General features: G+C 42.6%; 1 protein-coding gene across 8 annotated transcripts in view; it reads left to right on the forward strand.

The window, feature by feature from the left end:
- The first annotated feature begins 5,551 nt into the window (after positions 1 to 5,551).
- LOC108159170 (SH3 and multiple ankyrin repeat domains protein 1) overlaps positions 5,552 to 19,830 on the forward strand; it is a 68,350-nt gene continuing 54,071 nt past the window's right edge. For 4 of the 8 annotated variants that reach the window (XM_017292210.2, XM_017292214.2, XM_017292212.2 and 1 more), the window contains exon 1: positions 5,552 to 6,570. The gene's annotated coding sequence lies outside the window, so the exon portion shown is untranslated. The remainder of the gene's footprint in view (positions 6,571 to 19,830) is intronic. The other 4 variants (XM_033390322.1, XM_033390323.1, XM_033390325.1 and 1 more) reach the window with 4 other exon arrangements.

Raw genomic sequence — 19,830 nt, forward strand, 5'->3', positions numbered from 1 at the left:
TGTGCAGATGAGTAAATTCAATTTTCTCTCCCTTATCCCATAATTTTCTGTTTTTTTGTCTTTTTTCAGCCCCACTGGATAGCTTGAAGCTGCGATGAAATAAAAACAAAAAATAAACAGGCAGGTTGGCATCTCCTGTCATCCTGCTTATCCTCCTGCCCCTCCCCCACCACACAACCTTGAGGCCTAAAAATAGCAGCAGCAGCAGCAACAGCAACGATGGCAATCCCCAAGGATTTGTCGGGGTCTGGTCTGGTGCCTGCTGCCCGGAATATTATGAATTACAATTTTCCCAGGTCGTGTAATTCGTGTAAGTGCTGACAGGGCACAGCACAGGGGGAGGCTGCCCGGAAGAAGGAGGGGGCCACAACTGAAGGACATAAATTCATTGCATAATTCCCATTTCAAGCTTCTGCTGTGTGTCTAAATATTTTGCATAAGTTCCTCGTTAACTGATTAATTTTTGGCTATATTTTGGGAGTACCTTTTGCTCTTCTTCACATTTACGAGCTCCATTTCAAATTCACATTCACATCTGGCAATGCCGCACGCGATCTTTTCTCAAACAGTAATCTCTCAATCATAATCTTGTTGCATAAGTATGAAATGGAATGGGGCCGGGAACGGAACGGGGACGTGGATGGGGTACACTGCAGTCGTGTTATGAAAACGAAATAGAAATTTGAAATTCAATGCTGTTGGACAGGCATTGCCAATCGCTAAACGCTTCTCAAAGCATTTCCTGCTCTCTTGAACTTTTTACACACTCTCTCGCTTCTCCTTGGGATATCACTTTCGCTCATTTGGCCCGGAATATCTGAGCCAATTTTCACTTTCCTCAACGTCCATGCAGATTTCTGGTCTCCCCCATACCCCCATACCCCGGCTCTGCCCTGCTGCATTCGACGCATGCCACGCCCCATGCCCCCATACCATGCCATCCTGCCCGGCCCCCACCGTTGCCCGCCCGTCTTGACGTCAGTCAGGTTTGCGGTAAATGTAAGCGAAAATGCAAATGTAAATCACGAGGTTAGTGAGATGTGAACGAAGCGTCGGAGCGTCTGTGGGTCTGGCTTTGGCTTTGGCTGTGAGGTGAGTCTGGGGCTGTAGCTGGTCGGGTCGGTGGAAGTCGTTGGACTTTCACTTGCCAGCATTTCTGGCCATTTTTCTGCTTTGCTGAGCGGCAAACATTGATCCATCCGCCATCTACTCTGAATCTTTTTGCAGGATAGGAAGCTTCAAAAGATTAAAAATATAAAACCACAATTGTGTTTGTCATTTTTTTATAAAAATGATCCTCTATATGCGGGATCAGACTGCCACAATCTAATGCGATCCTCAGGTCTCCCCCCCACCGATCCATGCACGGGGGGCAAGTACTGATTATTATTTATTGTACAATATGTACGTCTGCTACTTTAGGCCTGGTCTGCCACCCACCGTGGGCCGTTATGAAAGCGAGTGCAAGTGGTGGGGGCGTGTCATGCATCAGGCATGTTGCACCAGCAGCAGCCCGTTGTAGTGGCCGGCTCATAAATCGCGCATAAACAGGCAGCGGATGGAGTCGCAACATCCATCTGGCCCATGCCAGTGGCTCTCAAACTGTTTTTCTAAGCACGCACAGCCCCTCGTGCGGGGGAGACCGAGACTGCCGGGGGGAAAGGGAACGAGTGGTAGACCGTTAAGCGATGTATGCAACTGATATAATCAGACAGGGAACTCTTGACTCCTCTCTCTCTCTCTCTCTCTCTCTCTCGCTCTTCTTCGTGGGCCCATTGTCAGTTGCATTTACCGGGCTAAAAGGTCTGCGATGGTTCCCTGTTGTTGTTGCAGTTGTTGCAGCCTCTTTGTGGCTGTTCATGCCGCCTGCACAGTGGTGCACAGAAGATGTGTCAAGAGTTGACCGAAATTAACACCTTCCATCGTTTACAGGACCATTGCAGATGTAAGTGATATTTGTTTGTCTTCCCACAACGATCGGTCGAAATGTTCGTGGAGTAGATTCTGTAGAGTAGATTCAAGAATTTGGACCCTAAGTTTTCCACTACTTTCAGAACCACTGTCCCTCAGTTACTAGCACGTGTTGCAAGTCATAATCTGCAGTGGCAACTGCAGTGTGGCGGCACAATAATTATAATCTCAGAAACAACAAATAAAAGCCAGAACAAATACGATTATCAGCTGAGGGACGACGCCATTCCGCAGAAAAAACTATGAAGCGTGAAAAGATAAACAATCAACAATGGAAAATGACACAAGCGATCGATTGGAGTCAATATTGAGTCAGAATGATTGCAATGATAGCCACTGCAAGTACAGTCTCCTCCAAAACATAGCGAAATCTGCACACTCTGGCAACTCTGCGAGGATGGCAGGCAGAGGCAGAGACAGAGGCAGAGGCAGGGAGTGTGGGTTCTAATCAATGAACGATGTTGATGAATTGAACCGGAAAAGGGTGCTCTCCAGTGGAGGAGGCTGTGGCGTTGGGGCATAATTGCAATTGCCGCTACCTTCAACCAAATAATGCTGCGTGAACCACAAAGCCTGTGGTTGGCTCCATGGGGGGTGGAAGGTAATTCGAAACCTAATGGAAATTCAATGAATTATTAGATGCACGAAATGTAGCGGCTGTGGCAGCAGCGCAAAGCTCTATTCAGTGGCCACGTTGCAATTTTGTAAGGAAAATGCAGCCCCTCCCACTCCCCACTCCCCACTCCCCACTGCCACTCATCACTTCCCATCTCCACGCGGGCTGACCTTTTTTGGGGGTCATCATTTCGGTGGCCGCTCACGTTTATTCAGTGAAAATTTCCATTTCCTGCCGAACGGAGCGAAAGATTTACATAAAAGCAAATGAGCAGACAATCAAATGAGAAATGGATTTCAGAAGTTAATGATTTGGAGGAGAGCTGTCCAAAATGCATACATAATACCCGAACACAAAGCACAGAGCATCATTTATGTTTATTTCAACTTTTAATTTGCTGCAACTGAGAGTTGAATGCATTTTGTACCAAAGAACTAGAGTAAAGACCTTTTTGAAACACCATTTTGCCTGCCTGTTTGCGAAATCATTACAGTCTCCGGCAAAGAATTCCAGAAGCCAGCAATTAGTAATCCTCGATTTGGCTCAATCTTCTCCCATTCAAGCCAATAAAAAAGGGCAACCGTAACGACCACAATGGGAGGCGCCTCCAGAAACAAACTTTAAGAAAAACAACACAAGAGGCAAAAAGAACAAAAGGGGGAAAAGGCAACAATCAACCGTCCCGCAAAGAAATGCTTTTAAATGGATGAAACGCCGCCCACAACAACCAAGACCAGAGCCCCCCCCCTGCCCCCACCGTCCACCTGAGCCGGCCACCGGCGGAATGTCAGGAAAATGAAAAACGAGGGGGAACGTTGTGAGCTGCTGCGGACACCGCAACTCTACAGTTATACCCGATACTTAGTCAGTATGGCTCTCCTCCGGCAGACGCCGCTAATATTAAACGACACGACAAAGAGAGAGACAGAAAATCAGTCTGAGCTTGTCGTCGGGCGCTGCGTGGCCACTGCAAATTGATTTCCAGCTTTTGGCTACAAAAATGATCCGATCTGATCCAGATTCAGCCATCTGATAGATATGGTCATTATCTATGATTCTGCGTTTTTAGTTTTCTCGAATGTGCAATATTGTGGATGCAACAGATTTTCGTCCTTTGTGGGGGCGGAAGGGGGTGGGGCGAAATTCTGAGATATACGTTTTTTAGTGAGATCTAACAGAAGTGCGGATACCAAATTTGGTTACTCTAGCCTTAATAGTCTCTGAGATTTGTGGATGCCCCAGATTTTCGTCCTTTGCGGGGGCGGAAGGGGGTGTGGCGAAATTTGGACACGAAACGGTCAAGGTCCGATATCACAGGAGTGTGGATACCAAATTTGGTTGCTCTGGCTCTTATAGGTTCTGAGATCCTTGAACTCATATTTTGCAATTGACAAAACTGACCATGAAACCTGTGTGTTAGAGAGAGACAGAGCGAGAAAGAATGAAATTGTTTTCTTGATTCTGGCTATAATAATTATACGATCTGGTTGAGATTTTGCACTGTAGAAGATATGGTCATCCTCACCGATTCTGCGTTTTTGGTTTTATCGTATCTTTAAAAATGTGGATGCCACAGATTTTCGTCCTTTGTGGGGGCGGAAGTAGGCGGGGCGAAGTTTTGAAATATTTTTGTAGCAGTGACATATCACAGAAGTCTGGATCCAAAACATCGTTGCTTTAGCTCTTATAGTCTTTGAGCACTAGGCGCTGAAGGGGACGGACAGACGGACGGACGGACAGACGGACAGACAGACAGGGCTCAATCGACTCGGCTATTGATGCTGATCAAGAATATATATACTTTATGGGGTCGGAAACGATTCCTTCTGGACGTTACACACATCCACTTTTACCACAAATCCAATATACCCCAATACTCATTTTGAGTATCGGGTATAACAATACAAGAGCAATCGAAAGAAACGAGGAAAAACCTTCAAGAAAAGGATCGAAATGCCCAAGTGACCCAGAACTTGAACGAAAAAAGTGGACAAGGGAGCCACAGTCAATGGCTTTTCCTATGTGCAGAGGATTCGAAATGTGCTGCAACGTTTCCGGGGCATTCCCATTTTGACTTTAAGTTGTAGCTCTGTCTATATAATATTTCTGGTAATTTTCTGGTGTTTTTCTTTTTAGACAACACCTTGGTAGTATTTCAATATATTTTACTCCAAGTTAGTATAGTTTTTCTATTTATAGTCTGAATACAGGGTATGAAATGTCGACTACATTGCTTTTTATCATTTTTCCCTAATAAACAGCGAAGGAATTTTTTCGAAAGAGCAAATTTCCCATTTGCTCTTAACAGCCATGGGAAATTATTGAGCATGTTTTCTAGCAACATGAGCCAGCAACACAATGCGATAGGAATTATTTATATTAATATCGATGGGCGCGCGGATTTTTTTAATGATTTGAACGAACTGCCGCAAGTAAAGAATAACTACATAGGTTTTTCTTAGAAAGATATTGACAATAATGACAAAATAATGGAAAAGAAAATGTTTTGTGTGACCTAGAAAGAAGCTGTCTATATACACCTCAACTAAGTTCGTCGCTTTTAGAATTCTATATTTAACGTATCGATATAACAGAGACACAAATTATCGAAAAATTGTATAAGCATGCTGCGGAAACATGAGTCAAAGCATGCAAGAAATGGGCACGTTGTAGCCGAGAAATGGAAAATGGTCTCACATTTTATACTATCGATAAGTCACAATTAACCCATTATGAGCCAATGGGGTGTTTTTATATTCCATTAAAAATAATGAAAATTGTATTTACAAAAATAGTGGTTTTCTTTTAATTTCTAAGGAAAAATGGCATTAATCTACAAGAAGAATTTCCAATCGTTACCATTTTCCGACATTTACCTCAACTATTTAAATAGTAAACTATATTTAAATAGCGGGGGCTTAAGTGGGCTAAGTACGATTTCCTATCGAGGCACCAAACGAAAACACAGTCAATGTAATCGCCGCCGCGCACCGTGCAACAACGAGATATTGTCGAATTTTTTTCTGAATTCAGAAAAATCCGTTGATAAACAATACAAAATTGCAAAACAACAACAAAAATAACGAAAATATATTATCAAAAAAAAAATATATATATATAGATATAAAATTTTCGAACTGAACGGTGGATGGGCGCGTTTTCGTGCGAGGTACGAGTGAGACGGGAGCAGCCGAGAAAACAAGTGTATGATGATGCGGGAAATAACGGTGCATGGCATCAAGTATTAAACTAAGATTCCGGTGCAAGCGTTTTCCTGAATCGTTTTAAAAATATTCGGAAATGTTGGCCCAAAATCAATCGAAATTCGTCAAGTGAAGTGCAAAAACAGAATCGAAACCGGTTCGCCTCCGCAAAGAGCAAACCCAATAGCAAAACCAAAATCAAAGCCAGCGCAAGAATTTTTGTTGTTTGGCCAAAGTAGCGCTGCCGGCGTCGTCGTCGTCGTCGCCGTTTGGTGCGTCCGTGTGCTTGTGCGTGCGTGTGTGTGCGAGCATCTCGGGGAAAAGAAGTGAAAAAGAGAAGCAAAGTCAACGGCAAAGGAAAAGGTACGCCAAAAACAAAAGCAGAAACCTGTTCCCTGCAACAAAAACAACGACGACGGGCTCTGCTGCCACAAAAAGTGGCACAAGTGAAAATTCCTGCCTTCTTGTTGTTGTCTTTTATTATGATTTTTTTCAATTTTTTTTGACAATCGCCAAAAGTGAAAATCAATTTGACAGAGTGCGCGCGCATAGAGAGGAAAAGGAAGAGCAAGCGAGCGAGCGAGTCCTGTTTTTTACCCAGCCCAAAAATTGGAGAACAAAAACCTGACGAAAAAATACCACTAACCACTAAGAGCAACAAAAACAAAAACAGATGTAAACCATCGGGAGACTACAACAAAAGTAAATAAATTTGAGCCGGATTCCGGGGAAATTCGGGAAAAGCAACGAAATCAAAGAGAGAGAGAGAGAGAGAGAGAGGTCAGTATCCTGGCAATGTCAATCATGTTTTATCATACCAAAACCGTGTGTGAAAGATTAGAAATAACGAAATGAAAGTCGAAAAGAGAGGAGAAAACACGTGAGAAAAATTCGAGTCTCCAGTCGATGGAAAGTGTAGAATTGATCATGCGGGATCAGTACGGGACTTCGAAGAAGAAGTTGGAATTAGAGGGATATGAGTACGTGTATGGGTGAGAATCAGTTGGTGGAAAGAGCGTGGTGGAGCGAAGAAAGAATTGTAGGAGATCGAAATAATTTTGGATCGCGTAGAGCTTCAAAATGTATTTTTCTTTTGGTAACAACAAAATGAAAAAGCATTTAACAGGTGTCTTGTGATTTCTGCATTTCCGATGCATGCCTTGTCGCTGTCCCCCTCACAGGCTCGACCTTCACCTGCATCCGGCACCCCTGAAAAGTGAATAACAGTAGTTAACCCTTTGCCCTGACCATCGGTACTCGTAATTGCCCGCACACGGTCATGGTTACTCGATTGCGAAACGGCCATTAGGTGGCGGTAGGCGATAGGCGGTGCACGGCCACCCCTCGCTCTCTTTTCTATGGAATTAATACAGTCATTGGAGCCATTTGCTTTTCTTTGATTGCCGATCCGATTGGCATTTACTTTGCCCTGATTGTTGTTCTGTTTGTTTTTCCATTTAACGATTCGTATTCTTCGATTTTTCTTTTGCTTGTTCTCGAGTGTTACTTTTCTCCTGTTTCTTCTTTTGTTTTCACACCTTGTTTTGCTTTTGTTGGTTCTTGTTCTGGAACTTTTCTCCTGCTTTGTTCTTTTCCTTCTGCAGTATTCCTTGCAATCAATTAATATTTACTTAAAGCGTTGATACCTACATATTCTTATTGATTCTTATCATTTTCCCCTCCAGAGGTGATTTTTTCGGAATTCCGAAACTCTTACTGTTTTCCTTTTCTATTTATTCTTCTTCCCCTTATCGCATCGTTTTATGGTCCCGCTATTGACCTTCCACTCTCGAGTGTTTCTTTTGTGGTTTGATTTGGGAATTGCACGCATTCCGCACGCCGCCTCTCCCTCTCTTTCTTCCCCTCTCTATTACACAAATGCACAAATTCTGTCGAGGGCCGGGGAGGAGGGTTATCTTTAGTGTTGCTTTTGCTGAACTTAGTCATGACGTGACTGGTTCTTGTTTTAGCGCATGCCATGGCTATTATATTCGTTGTTGTTGTTGCTGTTGTTGCTGTTGCTTTTGTTGTTACACAAGCGTAACAATAAAATTTTAAACTGGTACCGCCACGAAATAGTTGAAACTTTTTATATGTGCTGTTACAATCGTGCTTTATCTGATAGTCACTCGCTTGCGGCACGTAACGTCGCTCTCCAATGGAGCTTTTCTCGTTTTTTTTTGTTTTGGTGCGGCTCTGTGTGGAGGGATAGAGGGGCAGGCACGTAGAGATCTCTGAGATCAGAGCTAGATCGGCTGAGGCGGCTGGGCGGCTGGATGGATGTGTAATTTTTTCAACAAGTTTTGATATGATGCGATATACTGGCCGTACAGTGGGGCCAAATAGTGCATTTACAAATGGAAAACTCGTAAGTTTTTTCCGCTCTTCTTCATAAAGAAAATACTATCCAAAATACTGTCTTTGATGGTAACAAATATTCTTTAAATCTTTAATCTTTAGCTTTAGTCCTCTGCCTGATAGCTGATCCACCTACAATACGGTCTCAGTGTACTCTCTTGGAGCTCAACCTTAGTGCGTGATATATCAACGGTTTTTGTTTTCGTTTTCTGTTGTTTCATTTCAACCGAAAACAATTTACAACTTTTCTGTTTGAGATATTGTATCGCCAGAAAAGTGATTTTGGCCAGCATTTCAACCAATTTGCATAAATTACGAGAATTCGATTCATTTAAATGGCCCAAATTCGAAAGATTCGACTTTTATGGTCACCCAGTGAGCCACAAGCAATTTTTGATTCATTTAATGAGCCCAAAAGTTGGTAGTTTTTTCCTCTCCCTCTGCAGATCCGTGGGGGCGTAGATCTGAGATTTTGTGGCAATTTTCGGTAGCTATTTTTGGGGTCAATTAAATGGCGAATGGATCGTATCAGAGAGGGAAAGATGGAGAGGAGTGGTCGCTTAAGCTCTAAAAGTAGATCTAGGACATGAAATATTGGCCATTGCCTTCCAGCCCGGGCACAGGGCCCACCCACCACTCACCCGTAGAGTCCCGTCGTTCCAGCAGTTTCTCAACAAACTAGCGAAGAGAGCGAAAAGAAAAAGTGGGTAACAAACGAAGAATACACAAAAAAAAAGGGAGATGGTAGGCTCGGGAAAGAGGAAAGCGAGCAACAAAGAAATATTACCAGCACAAAACGACAAAAAACAAGGAAAATCGATTTAAACAGATGATTTGCCATTCACCCCCTCGCACATTCCTCCGCAACGGGCCACCCTGCCTGTGGCCCCTCGTTATGTATCCCTGTCCCTCTCCCCGTCCCAGGCCCCAGTTTTAGTCCAGTCCCAGGGCCTAATATTTTACAGGCTGTTAAGATGTCGTCTGCACGGTGTTGTCGGAGAGCGAGAGAGACTGAGGCGGCTGCTATTCCGCTGATTGCTGCTCATCGAAGGACATGGTACAGTGGAGCGCCCCGCAACGGAACGCGATGGAGTGTGGTGATTGTCGATTGAATGTGGACTATCTAACAGAACAGAATCACTCGATGGAATGATTATAAATGGTCTAGTTTCACATTCTGATTGTATCATTATTATAATGAAATCATGGCAAAGATTTCACTCGTTGGAAAATAATTACATTTTTATATATGAGATAGGTGTACCCTCTTTTCCTTTTGAAGGTGTAACCACTGTAACTGTAATGCCCCTCACGCGTCCTTGCTCTCTCTCTCTCTCTCCCTTGGAAACTCTTCTTCCTCCCTGCTCCTGCTCCTTCTCTTTGCTCTTGTTGTTTTGTTTTTTTCTTTTCTTTCTCTCATTTTTCTTGTGCCAAAATTCTCGTTGAACTTTTGAAGCCACACAACACACAACAGCTGTTCGTACGGCCCGGGCAGACAAGACTCTCTCTCTCTCCCTCCCTCTCTCTCTCTCTCTCTCTCTTGGGTAGTCTCTCTTTTGGTGGCTGGCTGGTGTTTGTCCTGTCATTAACACCAGCAGCCATTGCAGAGTCGGCAGCGACTGATGCGGATTTAATGAGCAAATGATTAGCATTTTTACATTTACCTTCCCACACCCACACACACACACAGCTCTTTCTCTTTCTATATGTGGCTGATCCTTTAAGTGCTTTCTCTCTTTGGCTTGTTTCCTCCTCCACCACCACCACCGGAGGAGGATTTTTTCCCTGGCAGAAGTTAATAGTTGAACAGAAATCTCTCCCGTCTTCGCTCTTTTGTCTGTCATTGCCCTGATAAGGGAAGGGAGAAGGTGATAAACGGGAAACAGGGACCGCAGTGGGACACGTGCCGCTTCAGGGGGATGGAGCTGGTCCTGGACCTGGACATGGCCTGCCATAGAGTCCATGAGTCCCAGGCTTAAGCGTGTCCGTATTAATGATCCGATCCACACCCCCACCCACACCCACAGATTTATGGCGAACCAGATTAAAGGCAACAGAAAAAGTAAAAGAGAAAGAAATGGGGGAAAAAAGTGAAAATAGTTTACTTTACTTTATCCCTTTCAGGGGAGGGAAGGAAACTGGCACTGATAGAATACCATATATATTTCAAAATGTTCCTTAATGGTCCTCTGCTCCTCTGCCCCCCTGCTCTTTGTCATGAGAATGTAGATGAGAATACTTTCCCAATGAAAAATGAGTGGAAATGTGGAAGATTCCCATTCTGGTTCGATCTTTTAGCAGGTCACAACAATGAGAGGACCTGCACCACATCCTGCCCCATCCCGCTGCGACCCCTCCCCACCTGACCCTTCCGTCCTGCCCCTGTGATTTTCCTGCATAATGCAATTAAAAGAGAACACAGCGAAAGTACAGCAGAAAAACGATGTCCACAAAGACGGGGAAAAAAGCAAAACAAAAAATCAATAAGAGAATGTGGAATATGGAAAAAAGAGAGAACACAACCTGCCACTACAACAACAACAACAGAAGGGCGGCGGGGGGGAGTGGCAGTGGCAAGGAAAATCAATCTGGCCCAAGGATTCCACTCGTTCAGTAGATATATAGTATATACGCATATATAATGCAAATGGGAGTATGATAAATGCGGGCGCCCCCTCCCCCCCACCCCCATTTGTGTCCCCAAATGCCAAGCCAAATGCAAAACATTCTACCAGTGTGGAAACAGGTGTACAATGTACACACAGTACATACATATGCACAAAGAGTGTGTCCACACAGTGTTATTTGGGTGGAAAAGTGCTCTCTTTGAATAATTCATCAAAAGGGACTTATGTTTTCGATAGAGATTTGTGCTTTGTGCAACGACAGGATATCTGTGTCAGGATTAGAGGGAAATCGTGGACGCACAAGAACGATTGCATGCCATTTGCTTAAAGGTGTGCCCATCGCTCGACGCACAAGAGAATGCCCAATAATTGCGATAAAACAACATACATTGCGTGTGCATGATAAGGATTTTCCTTCAAAAAGATTACCCCCCGCTGTCGGACGATATAAAGAGATTTCCCTTGTTCTAAAATCGTTCAAACAATCAGATGATGGGACCATATTTTCATTTGAAGTTATCTGAGAGAGTCAACCAGAACCAAAAGCCGACAGCCCACAACAAATAGTCGTAAATCGCGGTTTCTAATTAAGGTTTTTTTTTGTTGTATTTTTTTTTTGTAAAAAGCCGCCCGTGTTTCTGTGGGAGGGAGGAGGCCTCTGCTGGGAAATGGGAAGAGGTAACAGTGTGTGTGTGTGTGTGTGTGTGTGTGTGTGTTAGCCAAATGGAAATGGAAAATGTCAATAGTAATTTCAATAAACCCAATTATTTTGTTGTTTATCCACTTATTGGATGAAACCAGGATGACGGCTAAATAAACGAATCGAATGAATCAATCGGTTCAATGGGCATTTATTCCCTTGTTTTTTGTCTGTTTTTCATTATATTTTATTATACATTGTTCCAAATAAGATAATGGTTTGCTCGTGTTTCTTTTACTATCTGCAAATAAGAGACTTTAAAGTACTTCCCCCCAGCAAAGCGATGATTCAATGGGAGGAAATCTCTTATCGCTGTGGAGCACTGCCTTGGCTCGCATTTCCACATTATGAAAACATATTGTTTCATTCGCTTGATAAATCCGCAAAAAACATCCACAAACATCCACGCGAACTTCCTCTGCGGTTCTCGGAGAGGAGTTCAAGGTTAAACGCGTTCGCGGGGGGCTAAGATTGTTTTATCGACATCAGAGCCTCTCTCCCTCTCTCTGTTTATCACTCAAAAATTCTATGGAAATGTGTATTTTGCTTGTGCATAAATTGTGGAACTTGCCGCTGCTGTGGCACTTACTTTGATGTGTGTTTTCTAATGGAATTTGAAACAAACAAAATGGCATATCAGATTTTATGCATGGAGAGTGTGGAGGGGAGTCCTGGACTATCATTTCTAGTTCTTCGGATAAAGATCTAACGAGCCGATTGTACCTGAAAGCCGTTTCAAGGGCCTAAAGTCCATGCAATTCCAGTAGCGTGAATAATACTCGGCAGATTATATCATTTCTTGTTGTATTTTATTCTGATTTTATTGTAAATACTCGTACCTCTCCCCTTGGCCCTACAGCAAGGTCGAACCTTCGTCAAACTTGAGAGATTTCTCTAAAAATATGAGCACAATTATAGCCACATTAAATGGCCATTACAATTATGGCTATAACAAAAGCAGGGGCAAAAGTTGATTGCCATTCAAGAGGCAGGGCCAGGGGCAGGGGCAGGAGCAGGGGGCAAAATGGTCTTCAATGGAAGGTAAATCATCAGAAGCAGGAGTTTTCCTGCCTTGGCACGACATTCATGGTTTCAGGGACACCCAGGGAATCCCCACAGAAGCGAAGACCGTGCCAAAGTTCACAGAGTGCCTGACGAGGGGGAGCCCCTTTTTAAGGGGGCTTTGGGCCAGCTGAAGAAAGTTAAATCACGAAGAAAGTTACGATAGAACTTTCTCAGCTGTGAATTCAATTAAAGTTTCGTTCGCTCAAAGCCAAAATCCAGTTAATTTGCAAATAATTTCCACAATCCAATTAAAACGTATAGCCCCCCCCCTCCCCCCACCTACCCTTTCTGTGGAAGGGGAATTATGATAAATATCCCCATGAGCGAATCCCACAAAAAAATAGGGGAATAAAAAACCGCAAAACAAAACAAATTTCTTTAATCGGAACTTCTTCCTCTCTCCTCTCTCCTCTCCCCACCCCTCTCATTGTATCTTCTCTCCTCGCATCTTCTCCGTTTCCGACAAAAACAAAAAGTAGACAAAAAAACACTTCATAGTTTTATTTCCGCTTCTTGAATGCAACTAAATTACGCTAATTGCCGCCGTCCAAGTGCAAAAAGAAGACGACGTAAAAGCGTAATGAAAATAACGAATAAAACAAAGCGAAACAGCTATGAAAAGTGCAGGAGCAAAAACAAAATCTCACTGAAGAAAACCACAAAAAAGTAGAAGTGCTGCCGACCATGAAGATACCCCGCCAACACGGTGGTTCGTTGTAGTCGTTCACTTATGGGAAATTCATACAGCGAATCAACGAGTCATTCGACGAAGCATCTTGAATGCTTCTGAACGGAATCTTGAGTTATGTTCCGTAGAACCGGGGGCTTCTGTCTCATGCTAGAGACTTAAGATCTCTTTGTGGATCCACAAATAAGTTCTTTAGTCTCTGGATGACAGTCCAATTGGAACTGGAATGCGATGCGTAGGGAATGTACATTCAGGTGTCGTGACGACTCTCCATCTCCGTTCGAAGAGTGATAGAACACACACGCTATGCCACGTATGCCAGCACCGTTCCAGGGCTTCCATCACATGATCTTCTCTTTCACTTCTCTCTTTTTTCCATGGTCGAAGAACATACAACCTTCTGCCGATTCGCGGGAGTCCTTCCTCCTCCCCATTACCCATGTCTCTCCCTCCGAGTCTCTCAAATACGATCCTTGCCACGAGGTCTCACCAGTTCTTGGTCTTTCCATTCCTTCCATTCGGTCTCTCTTTCTTTCCATTTGAGCTCTCGCTCTTCTCCCTATTAGGGCCTTGTGAGGTTTTTTGATCGAGGAAAGAGCCAGAGAGAGTCCTAATACACCCTTGCCAGGCCAGGTTCGATTGAAGGGTATAAAAAGTGACTCTTTTTCATATTCAAAGAGAATTCGTGTGGAAATAGTGATGTAAAAACGAAACTATAAATTATGTAAAGCTTTTCGCGACGATATTTCCAGCGCAGAAACTTTTGTTTAGAAAGTGCTGCCACAGCAAAAAGAAAAAAAAAACAAAAAAACTGCACTTTAATGGCAGCAAAAACAAAAGCATCAAAGGCCAGAAATTAAATGAAATTAAGTGGAAATAAAGTGGAAATCAAATAGAAATCAATGGGACACAAAACGAAAGTGTGGAATGTTTTGGGGCTTGGTCTCTGGGCATGTCTTTGGCAGAGCACCTATCGGTGGCATTAATAAGCAATTTGTAATGACAGCCAGGCGGTAGGAGGGGTAAGAAATTGGCTTAAATATTTTATAAGCCGAGCGGCATTTGTCAAAAGTATTTAGCACAGCGAACAGAAAAAAAACAGAGTACAGCAAAAGAACCTCATTAACACTTGACAACGGGTTTTTGTTTTTTTTTGGGTACTTCAAGATAAAAAAAAGCGCCTTCTCTGTTCTTAAAATTTTATTTATTATCTATGTAGAACCTGGAAATGAAGGGCGCGCAATCCCCCACTTCCCAATCCGTCAGGCAATCAATCAATCAATGTAGCGATCAAGAGCCATCAGTCAGTGATGGAGCCTCAAAAGAAACTCAAAGAAAAACTCAAAGAAATGTAATTTAAACGTGGGGACAGACCGGGGACAGGGCGCTTCCGTGTTCTCTTCTCTTTGAGGCTTCTCGCGCGTCGGAGATTGGAAACCCGTTTGATGCCACAGCCAGCCCATGTGGCAAAGGTAGTAATCATGAAGAAAAATACGTTAATAGAATGTTAACGGGTCGGCCATGGAGGGATGGCATAAGGCTGAAACCCCAGAAGGGCGTGGCATATAGCCAGGCGGAAGACAGGTAACAACAGCAACAACTATGGCAACAGTTAGGCAACAGATAGACAATCTCTGGGAGCCACAGCGCTACAGTTGTTGGGTAACTGTAATCAATCAGAGCGGGGCCAGGCCCAGGGCCAGTCCGAGGGGCGGGCGGGATGCCAGTGCCAGCCAAGAACTAGGAGGCTTAATTAACTGCAAAATTCAAGCAACAAATTGTGTAATATTTAAGGCTACAGACGCCTCGGTATTCCACTGTCGGCATAATCTTTTTTTTTTTAATGGGAATCGTTATATTTTTAACGCTTTTTCTTTCGCTTCTACAGTATTTCGTCAGAAGAAACCGATTGAGCTTTATTCCTTAAACACGAGGCTGGAAATTAACACTAAACACACATACATACATACATATTTTCCAATGCGAGATCTTCTTATTGAAAAAAACAAAAGCAATGCAAATACGAGAGCAATAGAGACACACATTCGAAGCGAGCTGCAAAAAAGGGGTCTGCAAATGAGCAATAAACCGCAAGCGAGGTGTTTGTGGGTGAGAGAGCGAGACAAAGAGTTTATCTCTATGCAGAGCTTTACCTCGCGACCGCAAGCACACACGAACACGCATACATCCATACGCAACGACACTTCGGGCATCGCAGCCTGTGATCGAGTGAAAAAGAAGAAAAAGAAAAAATTCTGCCTGCGTGTTCCTTGCGTGTTTGTTTTTGTGTATTTAGGAATATTTTCGAGCTCTGCCAGAAGGAATTCCTTGTGAATTCTTGTGTGTTCTCTCGCGGCCAGTTGCTGTCAAACCTCTTATTGGAATGAACCCCACAAATATGGACAAAATACTATTTACTTCGATTCGGTTCAAAATCATTTGGCAGCTCATTTAACAATTTACACAAATGGGAATCCATTGCCATTCCCATGGACAATTTTCGACTTGTAATCGATTTCCATAAGCCTCCCCGTGGGAGGGGTAATGTATCCATCCACCCCATAGATACATCCATATATTCTTTCATATAGAAGATTCGCATTTGTTGTTGAATATTTTCGCATTAAAATGCAAATCACGTCAATTTGAGGAGCAGGAGCGCCATACATACTCCCTCGTAGTCTCGTTTATGGCCAGCAACAAGAGATACACATTAAGATACAAGATACGCAGATACGCGAACACACACACATTTGTCGGATACATGTGGGTGTCTCCATACGAGTGTATGTGTGTGTTGAGGAGGGAAAAAAATGAGTATGCTGATTATGCGAGTGGACAAAAGGCGTGGCTCTTGTACTAAGAAGGAAAACATCCTGTTTGGCATACAGAATAAATATGTACATTGATTCCCACACCCAATAAGCAAAAACAGAGCTCAAATCTAACAAATACAGGCATTCGGAAATTCCTATAAATTAGTCACCACTGTGACTGTGACTGTGACTACGTATTCGCTTTAAACGGAAGCAATAAACGCATTTATGTGCTTTAGATACAAGCAATTTTTAGCTTATTTATTGATCGATAAGGCGACCATACAATACAGTACTTCCCCAAGAAAAAAATATCAACAAGAAAGGAGACGGAAAGAACCTCCAGTCAAACAAGAGGCGCCACAGGGGGGCGGGGTTCCCTTTAAAAGGGGCTTTGCTGCCCAGAGATTGTCGTCGGATTTCTATTATCATTTCGAGTGCACTTGTATGTGCATATTTTTAAATATTTATGTATGCATGTGTTCATGTAAATATTTTCCGAAAGAAGAGTCTTTAAAGGTTCTTTTTCCAACGAAATTACAGAATATGCATACGTAAACATACGTATGCGTACCTTTACTTCAAAGGAAACTGAAATGTAAGCAAATTAATGCCATATTTTGAAACAAATTTCGAGTGAAAAGCACACCTCCCCAAAGGTGGTCCTCCACACAAAATGCTACCAAATGTGCTGCTAAACTGTTGGCCAGCCAACAGACTCACGTTGTTTGTAATGTGATGCCCAAAACAGCATGGAAGCCTCAACTCCATGTCCAATTTGATGGCCTGTCCCAAGATTTTTGGCCATTTCATCGATTTTATTGTAGGCGGCCAAACAACAGGCGGTTTTGTATCGGATTTTTGGACTTTTGTGAGTTGCCAAATCAAAACAATGTTTTCATAAATAATTATGATGGATAATTGATGGACAGACAGATGATGTGACGATGCGACCCAGACAGGTGGATGAGTGCCACAAATGGAGGGTCACACAAAAATGTAATCAAAACAATTAACACGAAAAATGGTCTTTGGCCACGAAAATGCGAAGAAATATCTGGCTGGCTGGTCGGTCAACTTTCCTTAAAGGTTCCCCTGTAACCGGCAACCGGTTTTTTGGTGGCAACAAATTTCAACTGGTTCGAGTCTGGGCCAACACATTCTTTCTCTTCTTTCTGTCTCTTTCTCGTATTTCGCTTAGCGCCAACGTTACGTGTCCGTTAGCACTCAATAACAATTTTCTTTTGGGCGTCAAATGTTTCAATTCTGCTCCCCGAAATCCAATTCAATTTTCGGCAAAAGAAAGTTGAATGAACCTTCTCCCCCTCCTCCCCCTCCCCCTCCACAAGAAGAAGGTCGTTGCGAATGCACTAAACATTTTTGAGGCCACCCTAAGAAATTGTTTACTTATATTTGATTTGCTCTTTTCTTGTTTTGCTTCTTCTTTTCTTTCAATTAATTGAATCAATGTCAATCAGTGGGAATGTTGAATGGAAATTGTGATTGTGATTGTGATTGGGTTCAATCAAGATAAATGTTTGCCAATTCCAAGTTTTGTTTTGGCTTGAATAATTTATGTGGGAATTTCGATTGCTGTTGTCTCTCTCTCTCTCTGTCTCTTTGGTTTTGTAGGGAGGTTAAAGGGGAATATACATATTCGTAGTAATATTTATGGGTAAAAGAGATCAAATATGTGTACACTCCAGATAAGAAAAAACCCTGAAATTTACATATTTTTACTTAGATTTAAACATTTAGAGTGGACATTTTTGATCTAAATATATTTCATATTTTAATTGAATATATTTAATATTTAAATTAAATATTTTCATATTTCAATAAAATACATTTTCTTTGAATTAATTATATGTCAATTATTTATTTTAAAGTGTTATATATTTAGATTAATTTGATTAATTATTTATATATTTAAATCAATGAATATTCTATTTAATTTTTCCAAGCTTGTATTTAAATATGGGTATTCTCAGTTTTACTATGCCATTTTTCTCTCAGTGCAGATGTGTTGACGATGGTTTATCCCAAAATGGATTGATATCCGAAATTCCATACATTTGTCGAATAGAATTTGTTTAGAATTGATGGTTTTTTCCGTAAACTAAAGCTCTTCTTCATTTCAAATTTTCATTGAGTGTTTCACTTTCGTTGGTTTTCCTCCTTTCTCTCTGGCTTGCATTGTTCTTCTCTCTCTCTCTCTCTCATTGTATCTCTCTCCCTCTCCAATCCATTCCCCCAATATGCTTTTTCTCTCTCACGCAGCTCAAATAAATAAATATCTTTCTTTGGTTTTCTTTACTGGCGTCTGTGCCCCTGCCCCCCTCCCCCCGCGAACACCTGCCTGTCACTCGTCTTCTCCTATTTCTCCTACTTCTCCTACTTCTGCTTCTTGTTTTCTCCTTTTCTCTTTTAGGTTTTTCGTGTATTCGGTTTTCCTTGTTTGCATATTGTGCACTTTTCGTTGGCTCCACCAAGTTTTTCCTGCTTTTGAATTCAAATTTCTGTAGATACGAACAAAAAATAAAATAAAAATATGTTTTATGGATTACCCTAAGCCAGGAAGGGTATATCGGTGGGGCTTAGAGGTTGGTCCAACCCAGGGGGGGCTATACGATTCGAGTAGATATCCGTCCAACCAATTGGTTCCGTGATGATTTGTCCTTGGGAATATATATATGGGGTATCCACCATTCGGTTTGGTGCCTGCCTGCCCCTCCTGCCTGCCCCTCCCGCCGCTGGCTGGTGGCTTTTGTTACTCACAAACGAATCATCTGCTCTCAGCTGTCGGCGCAGCTTGGGAATCTTTTGATGGCTCAGCATTTACATTTCATTTCGGATTGGAATTCACTTCTTTTTTGTTTGTTTTGTGTTCGGCTTCTCCTCTCCTTTTGGTGGTCTCTTTGTGCTTGATTTATTTCCAAACGGCGCTGCGCTTTTCATAGCCGCCCAACAAGCGGGGGCCTGATTGGCGGCGGCCCTGAGACGATGACTGGAAGAGGAATGAGGAGCAGGCCCTTTGAAGTGCAGGCCACATTTTCTTTGTCGCCTCGAAGGTTGGTTGTTGTTTTTTTTTTTTGAATAGTTTATTTCGATGCCAATTGAAGGCACTCGTGCACTAATTGCTTTCGATTGGCGAGTCCGAATCCGACACCAAGCCAAATGCAAGCTGGCAGATTAATTAAATTTTACTGGAGTTGCCTGTAATTATGCTAATTAGGCACATTTACTATTTGCACACACACACACAGCATTACATATGTACTCGTATTTGTGTCTTGTATTTTATTTAAAGTGACAGCTCTCAGATACAGCTCTCAGATACAGATACAGTTTCAAAAACTTCAAGCTGAAAATAATTATACCTCTTAGGAATGGGGGGAGGGGTGGATGATGCGGATGGGCGTGAAACGAGTTAAAGAAACGTGAAAATAATAAATGATTTTTTATAGTAGGATGGATTGCCAGCCAGCGGGCCACAGGTTCTTGGGAAAGTCTTTGAAAAGCTTTCCAATGGAAAGCCTAATCTTCAGGCCCCAAGATAATAGGTCTTTACATATTTTCCATCTATAATGGTTATTCCATTCGGAAGTTACACGTAGATCTAATGGAAGAAACGGTTAACCCTTTATTATTCCTCTAAGCGAACGAATGAACGAGTCATTTATCATTGGCTTTCTGTGTGTCTCGGTGTTGGTGAGCTTTTGCTTCTCCCAGTCCGTTGCATTCTATTCCCATCCGTGTGCCACATGCGTGTGAAAGCTCCCTGTG

Source organism: Drosophila miranda, chromosome 3 (genome assembly GCF_003369915.1).
Source record: "Drosophila miranda strain MSH22 chromosome 3, D.miranda_PacBio2.1, whole genome shotgun sequence".
NCBI lineage: Eukaryota > Metazoa > Arthropoda > Insecta > Diptera > Drosophilidae > Drosophila > Drosophila miranda.